The 9,845-nt window shown below is 46.8% G+C and overlaps 2 long non-coding RNA genes across 2 annotated transcripts; one reads left to right on the top strand and one right to left on the bottom strand.

The window, feature by feature from the left end:
* Nucleotides 1-5,620: 5,620 nt before the first annotated feature.
* Nucleotides 5,621-7,975, top strand: LOC135095034 (uncharacterized). The gene is made up of 2 exons (XR_010264038.1): nucleotides 5,621-5,753; nucleotides 6,975-7,975. It is a non-coding gene; the product is annotated as an uncharacterized LOC135095034 (long non-coding RNA).
* LOC135095035 (uncharacterized) lies at nucleotides 5,824-9,571 on the bottom strand. Its single transcript, XR_010264039.1, has 2 exons — nucleotides 8,242-9,571; nucleotides 5,824-6,752 (listed from the first exon to the last, which is right to left on the bottom strand). It is a non-coding gene; the product is annotated as an uncharacterized LOC135095035 (long non-coding RNA).
* Between the last annotated feature and the right edge of the window lie 274 nt (nucleotides 9,572-9,845).

Here is a 9,845-nt window from a genome sequence, read left to right as displayed (position 1 = left end):
TGGTATGTGACTATGTGGTAGGTCCTCCCCACTAGATGGTGGTAGAAAGGTAGGAAGGAGCTACCTTGGCCCAAGGTAAAAGGTACCACCATAGAACCGCATCCTCCTTGGCAGCCTAATCCTGCCATGTCCCTTTGTGGTTTCTCCCTCAGCGCATGACACCTGATGATATTCATTGAGCTTAATTATGTGAATGGGCAGCAGGATAAATACTATCATTTCCGGCAGGTCTCCTTGGAAGCACCACGGGGTGTAGTTGGATGACATGGACGTGAAGGGACCCCTTCCCTTCCATGCTGCCCGGAAGACGATCCAAGAATGGATCAAACTCTTCACTGCTGGGCCCACAAGTATGAGGACGACAAGAAGGCGACCTGGTGCCGCCTGGCGATCAGGCGTTAAACAACTCTTCCAGTGTGGACCACGGGCCCATGGCCTGAGAAGGCTTCCTCTGGGCAGTGACCCCTGTACTGGGCCAGCACTGGTGCCAAAACCGCCAAGCGCCATTGTCCCAACTGGTGGAAGACGCGGAGCATTGGCTGGTATCGACCGGGTCCTTCTTAACTGTAGTGAGGCCCTACACTGAGCCCCTCGGCCGCTGGGATCCTGAACATGGCCCAGGGACCACGCCCCACCGGTAATGTCTCAACTACTTCAGTCATTGCTGTTCCAGATACTAGTACTAGTACCCCCCTAACAACAGGAATGCCTGACGCCCAGATCCCCACCCTGGGCGGGGGGACAGGAGGACCCGCTGGGGGGTAGAGCGGAGCACCACAGACCACAAGAGGTACTGGTCTTAGTTCCGCCGGCTGGACAACAGCCTGCAGGGCCTGCTCAACTGGCAAATCGAGACAAGGGAATCGGTCCAGAAATGGCGGATGGGGATGTGAGTCGAACTCCTGGCAGAAGCCTGTAGGGGCCGGGACGAAGCTCATTCCAGCCGAGCAACCTGAAAAGCCGCACCGAATCACACAGCATGGGAGTAACCCCTTGGCACCCACCAACTACCAAGAGTGTCGAGCCGGGCTGGGGGGCAGTGGAACCCCGGACAAGGCCAAGCCCTGTCTGGGACACAATCCTCAGCTTTCAAATAGGCGCTGAGGTTTATGCCACCATAAAGAGAGGTTAAACTAGTAACGAGACCATTGGAAGCCGACCTGGTCCCGTACTCTTCGCCTTCTTCCCCTGGAATCCACGTGAACCTCACTATTAAGGGAGTCTCGGCTCGTTTCTTAGTCTATACTGGAGCTTTTCGCAGCTGCTTGAGCGGCAAGCTATATGAGCACTACCGGCAACTCTGGGACTTCTCATGGACTTTACTACATGTGTTGAGGGCGGTGACCGTACGACAACCAAAACAGAAGAAACCCCGGGCCTCCAAGTAGATTGGGCAGGAGCGTCAGCAGTAATCTGCTTCCTGGTCGTCCCCAGACTGAGCACTGGCCATGGACTGCTAGGTATGGACGCTGCAGGAGCAATTGGAGCCCTCATTGATACCAGGCTCCGAGTGGCCAGATCCTACAGCCCTCCAAGCACTCATCTCCCAGCACTCCCAACCCTCTCCAGCTTTTTTCGCCGCAACAGCTAAAATTGCCGGCACGCAGATGGAAGCAGGTAAACATAACGCATGAGGCTGACCTGAACCAACCCCTAATGTTTGAACCATCTCTGGGCCTTCTGGCTGGAATACGAGTAAGAGCCTGTCCCTTCATTTCTGCAAGGCTACACGCCAGCGTCCGGATGAGCCCCTCATCTTAGAACGAGGATGGACCGTGGGACCCTAGAACATGTCGAAAACAATGAACCACTCCACCCCGGGTCTGAAGCTGGTACTGCCAGACTTCCCACCAGAGCTGGAGCCCCATGACTTGGACCTACTCTTCAACGAGTTTGGTGACATCTCGCAAGATGAGGGCGACCTAAGCCGCTCCACCCTAGGTGAACACGAGGGACATACCACAGGGACACCTATCCGACTACCCTTCTGACGACAAAACCCCAATCTATGGAGAGAGGAAGAAGACCAGGTGCAGAGGATGCTACAGCAGGGGGTCATCCGACCTTCCACTAGTCCGTGGGCCGCCACCGTGGAGATGACCACCAAGAAGGATGAATCTCGCAGATTTTGCCTCGACTTCTGTCGCCTGAATAACGTCACCTTTAAGGATACACACCCACTGGCAAGGATAAACGACAACTTAGAAGCCCTCCACGGGTCGGTATGGTTCACCACCCTAGATTTGCATTTAGGCTATTGGCAGATCCCCATCTGTGAGCAGGATAAGCACAAGATAAGATAAGCACCAGCTTAAGACGCTTATACGAATCAAACGTTGTCGCCTTTGGGCTCTGCAATGGCCCCAAAACATGCGCCCGCCTGATGGACCAGATCATGGGAGATCTGCCTGTGCTATTTAGAAAATACCATCGTGGTATTTTCTGCCACCTGGGATGACCACCTGGTACGCCTTCATTGTGTGTATGAAAGACTATGTGAGGCCAGGTTGAAACTCAAGCCGAGCAAATGCGCTCTAGCACAGTGAGAAACGACCTTCCTTGGTCATGTCATATCAGCGGACGAACTAAGGGCTGAGCCGAAGAACTTGGCGGCGATTCACAATGTCCCGACCCCCACCACTGTCAAAAGAAGTCCAGTCCTTTTTGGGCATGGCGGCATACTATCACCGATTTTTTTAGAACTTCTCTGATGGGCAGCCCCTCTGTACACGCTCACCCGAAACGATGTGGCGTGGGAATGGACCAGTGAACGCGAGAATCCTTGCCATCACCTCAAGGCAGCACTGACAAGCCTCCCTGCCACTGCCTTCCCAAACTTTGCACTCCTGCTGCGCTTGTACACGTACTCGTACAGCTTAAGTGCAGGACAACAAAGAACGTGTCATCGCCTATGAGAGCGGCACCCTGAGCGCCACGGAGAAAAATTACAGCGCTAGCAAGAGAATGCCTCACTGGTCTGGGCATTGACCATTTTTTTTTTTTACGTAAGAAGGACACTGGCCAAGGGCAACAAAAATCTAATAAAAAAAATGCCCACTGAAATGCCAGTCCCATAAAAGGGTCAAAGCAGTGGTCAAAAATTGATGGATAAGTGTCTTGAAACCTCCTTCTTGAAGGAATTCAAGTCATAGGAAGGTGCAACCACTTTCACATGTTCACCGACCACCATAGTCTCCAGTGGCTGAGGTCAATGAAATCGGAAGATCGCCTTTTTACATACTCTGGAGGAATACGACTTTGAGATCAAACACCGTCCGGGGAAGTAACAGGCACATGTTGACAGTCTGTCCAGCCTGCCCTCAACCTCCAATCAACTAATCTCGCTTCCCAGTGATGTGCAAACCGAGATGAAGATTGCAGTCTCCGCTGTGAAGCATGGTGAACGCCCATCCCGAGGACTTCGATTGGTTGGTGGCCACCTGTTTGACCAGCTGGGATGCCTCATCCTGGGGGCAAAGGGCGCCAGACACGCTATGTCCCTGCTCCATAGCACTGCTGGAGGACACCTGGGAATCCGCAAAACTCTAGCCAAGTTCCGGCAGCGCTACCATGCCCCTCAAGATACACTCATCGCCCAGACTGTAGTGACTCGCTGTAAAGGATACCAACTTAGGACAGACTACCGCTAGCGGTCTGTGCCTCCTACAACCATAGAGACTTCCCAACCATGGGACACTCTAATGGTAGACATGATGGGGCCTTACCCCACATATCAGAGTAAAGCCTTCATTATCACCTTCATTGGCTGCTTCTCTCGCTTCACCATCCTCATACCCTCCAGTGACCACACGGGCACGACAGTGGCCCATGCACTGATGGATCGGCTTGTCTCCATGTTCAAGGTACTCCGGAGAATACTCTCGGACAGCGGGTGTGACTAGTGTCATCTAGTCTCATCGGAAGATTGGCAACATCTTTCGAACAATAGGAGTAGAAGAGCCGCATTCCACCTGGCAGGACGCATTCGCCTCTGCTCAACAAGCCCTCAACTCGGCACCTTACGATGCCCATGGCTACTGTCCTTTTGAAGTTGCGCTCCACGCACAAACCTCCATGCAAAACAGGCACGCGCGCGTCCGTAGACGCGAACACTAACTGTGAGAGGGTAGTAGATGCGGCCGGGAGGCCTGTGTTTACAAGAAAAACGGCTGACCCCATGCCGTCCGCTTGACCCCTCGGGCCGGGCGCGGCTAATAACAACCTCCGGAGAGGAAGCCACAGACAGGACGAGTGAATAACAACCCTCTGGGGGTATGCACGAAGGGTGACGACTTGTGTTTACAAGACAACGGCTACTGCTGATCCAGCTCCGTCCACGTAACTCCTTGTTTATATGAAAGCGGCTACTGCTGACCCAGCTTTGTCCACGTGACCCGTTGTTTATACGAAAAAAAGCGGCTGCTGCTGACCTACCTCCGTCCACATTTACACGAAAACAGCTCCTACTGACCCAGCCCTGTCAACATGACCCTTTGGGCCAGGTGCTGGGAACAACAACAACAACTCCCTTAAGAAGGGAGGACAGACCAGGACAGAAACAAGGCATCTCTGGCAAGAGATGTGTGCTCAGCGAGCTCCGCCTTCAGGCAGCCTCCCGTCAGTGTCTCCGTCAGTGTCTCACGGAGGATCGACTCCGCGCCTTGTAATTGACTAAACGTGTAGTTGAGCGTAGTACAGAACTGTATCCTCGAGTGAAAGCGTCCCGAGCGCCGCACCAGCAGGCCGTGAGCGCAGCAACGCACGGGCCCGAATGGCGGATGAGACACCGGGAAAACTCCACGGCCGTTGAGTGCCACCGGGAAAACTTCATGGACGTTGAGTGGTATCCTTTGCCAACAAACCTTAACGACGGCTAACAGCGATCGCCAAAACCAGCCTAGTCGGTGACCCTGAGCCACAACGCCCTTCCTACACGCCCCTGCTGACACTTTTGCTTAGGGAAAGCGGTGCAGTCGACGGTGGCGGACGGCTCGCTCACACCCCGGCCATCACAGAAGAAACATCATCGAGGTTGATGTACTCTAGCTTAAGGTATGACTGGGCAGGCCGATAGGCGACCCTGGGGCCTCCAGTAGTGACAGGGAGGGTACTTCCGCGGTATAACCGCCTAGAAGTGTAGAGTGTACACATGCTCGAACCGACACCTGGAGGTTGAGGTGTCAGGGGTAGAGAGATGCTTTGCCATTGGCCGATCGGATAGAACATAGGTTAGTGGTGGGGAGTGGCAACCCTAAAGAGTCGCTGGTCCCCCGTTACCCCCCGGTGGGGCGTAAGGGTGTGTGCACAGAGAAAGCAGGTTACCAGCGCGCTGGTTTCCAACGCCAACCCGCGCCGGGAACCAGCGCGATAGGGTGTTCACAGAGGACGCAGGTAACCAGTTTCGACCCGCTCGGTGAGCGACACGGACAGAGGCAGTATCTGTCATCAGTGTACAAGATGTCGAGCTCATCGTCTGACGATGACTTCATGCTGCTTGATAGTGTTCATACAAAAGTCAAGAGAAAAAGAAGAGCAGTACATGAAATAAACTACAAGAGAGAAGAGTTTGGAGAATATCATCATCTTTTCAGTGATCTGAAAAGGGACAACGCAAGATTTTTTTAATACACAAGGATGACACAAGAGACATTCAACTACATTCTCAAGAAAGTTGAACATCGTCTTGTGAAGACATGGTGTAATTGGCATGAGCAACCCATTCAACCTGAAGAAAGACTTGTCATTACTATCAGGTGAGCGAAATTCTGATGCTAAAATCAATTTCATATTACTTTATTAATAAGATGATAATCATAGATGGTATAGGGAACAAATAACTTTTATTTGAATTTTACAGTTTATATCGTATGGTACTGATAAACACAACACTGAACAAAGTAAAGATACATATATCATAAATCCTAATAACAAAACAATTACATAAAATAAGCATTTCTCCTAGTACAGACATATATGTGATAGTAAGAATGTTAGTGTACTACATAGGTTGTAAAGTCATATCTGTGGTATGAACTTGAGACTCTATAGGAGAGTGGGCATATGAGTGAGGAGACACCTGTGGGGTATAAGCAGAAGCTGAGGAAGAGGAATCATGGGTATATGGAAGGGGAGATATGGCAGGCACTGGATATGCAAATTGTTGTACAAGTTCTTGTAGGCGGCTTCTAAATGTCAGCTTCTGCACAGCAGGAATTCTTTTGACATGAGGTAACAAACTTTTGAAGAACATCAGATCCTCGTCATCTTCTTTGTCTTGCTTGCGATTTATTTTTCTTTCAAGTACTGAATTTTTTGTTGTTCAATATCCAGGATGCTCTGGTTGAAGTCATCTGTTTTAGAGCGTTTGTTAGCTCCCTTTTTCTTCGGACGGGTGGCGGGTGAAATGAGCCATTGCTTTTCCATAACTTCATCTTCGCGTTCAAGAGCGTCTTTAGTGTGGGATACGCCTTCCTCTGTAGCCAAGGGGGGCTCCATGGTACCCATTTGGTATTCTATTTGAGGTGATTCTGGTAATGAGGTTTCAACAGTATCATTGGTTAGCACACCTGATAAATTTCCAGTTGAAGCTCTTGCTTTCACGACGTCTTTCAGGAAATGCAGTAATTTGAAATACTGCCAATTTGATGTGGGAGTGTCACCTGCGGCATCACCTGATCGAGCTGGTGGAATTTTCCCGAGCTCAACAGCAAATTGGTCTCTAAGATATTTCCATTTTTTCCTTACCAGTGTCTCTGAAAAGACAAAAGATTTGGGAAGTGGTAAAGAAAAAGACTTGATAACAATACGTATTATGCTAATATGCCTATATACATACATCCTTCAAGACTGTATTCTATAGGCAAAGCGCACACAGACATGCATACATTCACATTTTCATGCCGCGCCAAGGCTAACAACAATGATTATTATAATTCATTACTGTTTATTGACATTGCTTATTATATTATTTGCAGGTATCTTGCCACAGGATCGTCGTTCCATTCCCTTACATTTTCGTTTAGGGTCGGAGTGACAACGGTGGGAAAGATTGTTTTAGAGACTGTTATCGCACTGTGGGAAGAACTACATGAGGAACACATGCCAGTACCAACAAAGGAGTCCTTCAAAATGATCGCTGAAGATTTCTACAGCATCTGGAATTTCCCTAACTGTTTAGGCTCAATTGATGGAAAACATATCCGTGTTCAGTGTCCCCAAAATTCAGGATAAATGTACTTTAACTACAAAAAGTTTTTTTCCATTGTCCTTCAAGCTGTTGCAGATGCACACTACAAGTTCATTGCTGTTGATGTAGGAGGCTTTGGAAAGCAAAGTGATGGTGGTACGCTCCAAGCCTCTGATCTGTACAGTGTCTTGACAAAGGGAAAACTAGAAATTCCTGAACCTTCTTACGTACCAAATACAAATGTCAAAGCTCCGTATGTGTTTGTGGGGGATGAAGCCTATCCACTTTTACCTTTCCTACTAAAACCGTATGGTGGACGTAATTTGACTATTGAAGATACCACCTTCAACCAACGTTTATCCAGGTGTAGGAAGACTGTTGAGTGTGCTTTTGGCATGTTATACAGCAAATGGCGTTTACTGTCAAAGTGTGTAGAAACCAAAGTTGATTTGATTGACAACATTGTAAAATGTATTTGTTCTGCATAACACAATCATAGATAAAAAAGGGCGTTGAACATCATCTAACTGAGACTGCTGTCTCAACTCTTCAGCAAAATGATCATATGTATTGTCGGGGAAGACCGTCAAACGAAGCTGTGAATGTTAGGGAAATCTTTAAATCTTTCTTATTGAAGTATCCTTTAGTATACAAGGACCAAACAAAGCAGTAAACCATGTTTAAGATAACAGAGTTTCACTAGCTGTGTTTTTGCTACTTAACTAATCTTATAACTCCTGTACTGTCCATAGTAAAAAAATAAAGATAAAATGGTTCATAAGTTTTAAATATTCGTTTCACTGACCTCTATAACTTACTGCACTAATTTCGACAAAACATCTTTCTTTTATTACCCTGCAACTATTAAATATCATACAGAGGACTACACACACACACACACACACACACACACACACTAATAATAATAATAATAATAATAATAATAATAATAATAATAATAATAATAATAATAATAATAATAATAATAATAATAATAATTATTATTATTATTATTATTATTATTATTATTATAATTATAATAAAAATTTGCTTACCTTCACAGTTCAACTCCTGGCTGATTTCAGCCCACAGCCTATCCACAACATTCCTGTTAGCGTGGTGCTTATTCCATTTATTCCATACTGGCTGTCTCTCATACACCTTGGCTATCAGGAGCTCAACATCCATCCTTCTCTCCACTCAGTAGCGTCCACCCGCGCGGGTTGAGCAGGCAAGAATGATCGGAGCAAACAGGAAAGCGGGTTGAAGCAGGCTGCCGGCGCCGACACGCTCGAACCTGCTTCCTCTGTGCACGCCTACACTTGTTTATATGGTTTAATTCTTGGCGCGGGTCGGCGCCGGTTGCCCGCGCTGGCAAACCTGCTTTCTCTGTGCACACACCCTTACAGTGATCTTACACTGAGTTTATATATGTAGTGTCCTTGAGGATAGTTTTTAATTGTTGTTTCACCTTATTTCCCCTATTACATAGAATGATATTGATCAGTTCTACTTTTGATAGATAATGCAATCCTGCTGTGTTTTTAGTATATGGATATTTTCCGCATTGTGGAAATCTGAATGCTTTATTTTGTATTCGTTGTAATGAGAGAATTTGTGAATTCGAAAGAGCGTTAAGAGTGTAGGCTGGATATGTTAGGATTGGCAGAACACATGCTTTCACGAAATAAAATTTGGTGTTAATGTCGTTTTTCAAATCTGTTAATAATATTCAGTCCTAAGGGGGCTTTTTGAGATACGTCTTTTGTGTGTTTTTTGTAACCATACCTTCCAAGTTTTAGACATAATATGTTGGCTTTATCGGTGTAAGGAATCTGTTCATCTGCAACAGTGACTGGTGTGGTGACTTTAAGCTATGAGGAAGATGGTGAACTTCGTTGTGCTGGTTTTAATTTTCCATTTATTTTCATAGTGATTTATGTTGTTCATTTTTTTTATCTTTTTTATTTTTTGGCTAGCATGTTCCTAGATTTATCTGGTTGTAATGTAATCTGGGTGATATCATCATATAAAATGTTTATTCCACCTGTAGCTGTTGGGGGAATGTCGTTAGTGTATATAGTGTATAATGTAGGAGAAATACAGCTTCCTTGTTGCACTGTGCTATACAAATTGAAAGGGGAACCATCAAAATTCTGGAGTGAGATGGAAGCAGTTCTATAATTCAAGAAACTGCACAGTATCTTTGACAGGATGGATGGTAATCGAATTTGTTTTATCTTGTATTTTAAGCCATTTTTCCAAACTTTATTAAAAAACTTTCTCACTGAGGAAGACTGGTATTTATGCCATGAGTCGAGGCGTCGCTCTGGGCCGTAAGAGGCGCTGATTGGCTGGTACAGCACAACTGGTGGGCTCGCTATATCGGGATGGTGGGAGGCGCTGATTGGTTGGGTTCGGTTGGTTGTTGGGCTTACTCTGTGTCGGCGGTGCTTGGTCCCTTCTCATGCTCGGCAGGGCCTGTAAATCCTCTGGGGTTGAATTCTTTTACATACAGTGCTTCAAGTATTGCAACGCGTCTCACATCTGTACACATATCTAAAATTTCAGTGTTTTCTTCCAGATCTTCTTGATACATAGAAAAAAAATATATATATATATATATATATATATATATATATATATATATATATATATA

Source organism: Scylla paramamosain, chromosome 47 (assembly GCF_035594125.1).
Source record: "Scylla paramamosain isolate STU-SP2022 chromosome 47, ASM3559412v1, whole genome shotgun sequence".
Classification (NCBI taxonomy): Eukaryota; Metazoa; Arthropoda; class Malacostraca; order Decapoda; family Portunidae; genus Scylla; species Scylla paramamosain.
Note: the sequence above shows the minus strand (reverse complement) of the source record. Positions and strands in the feature narration are given on the sequence as shown.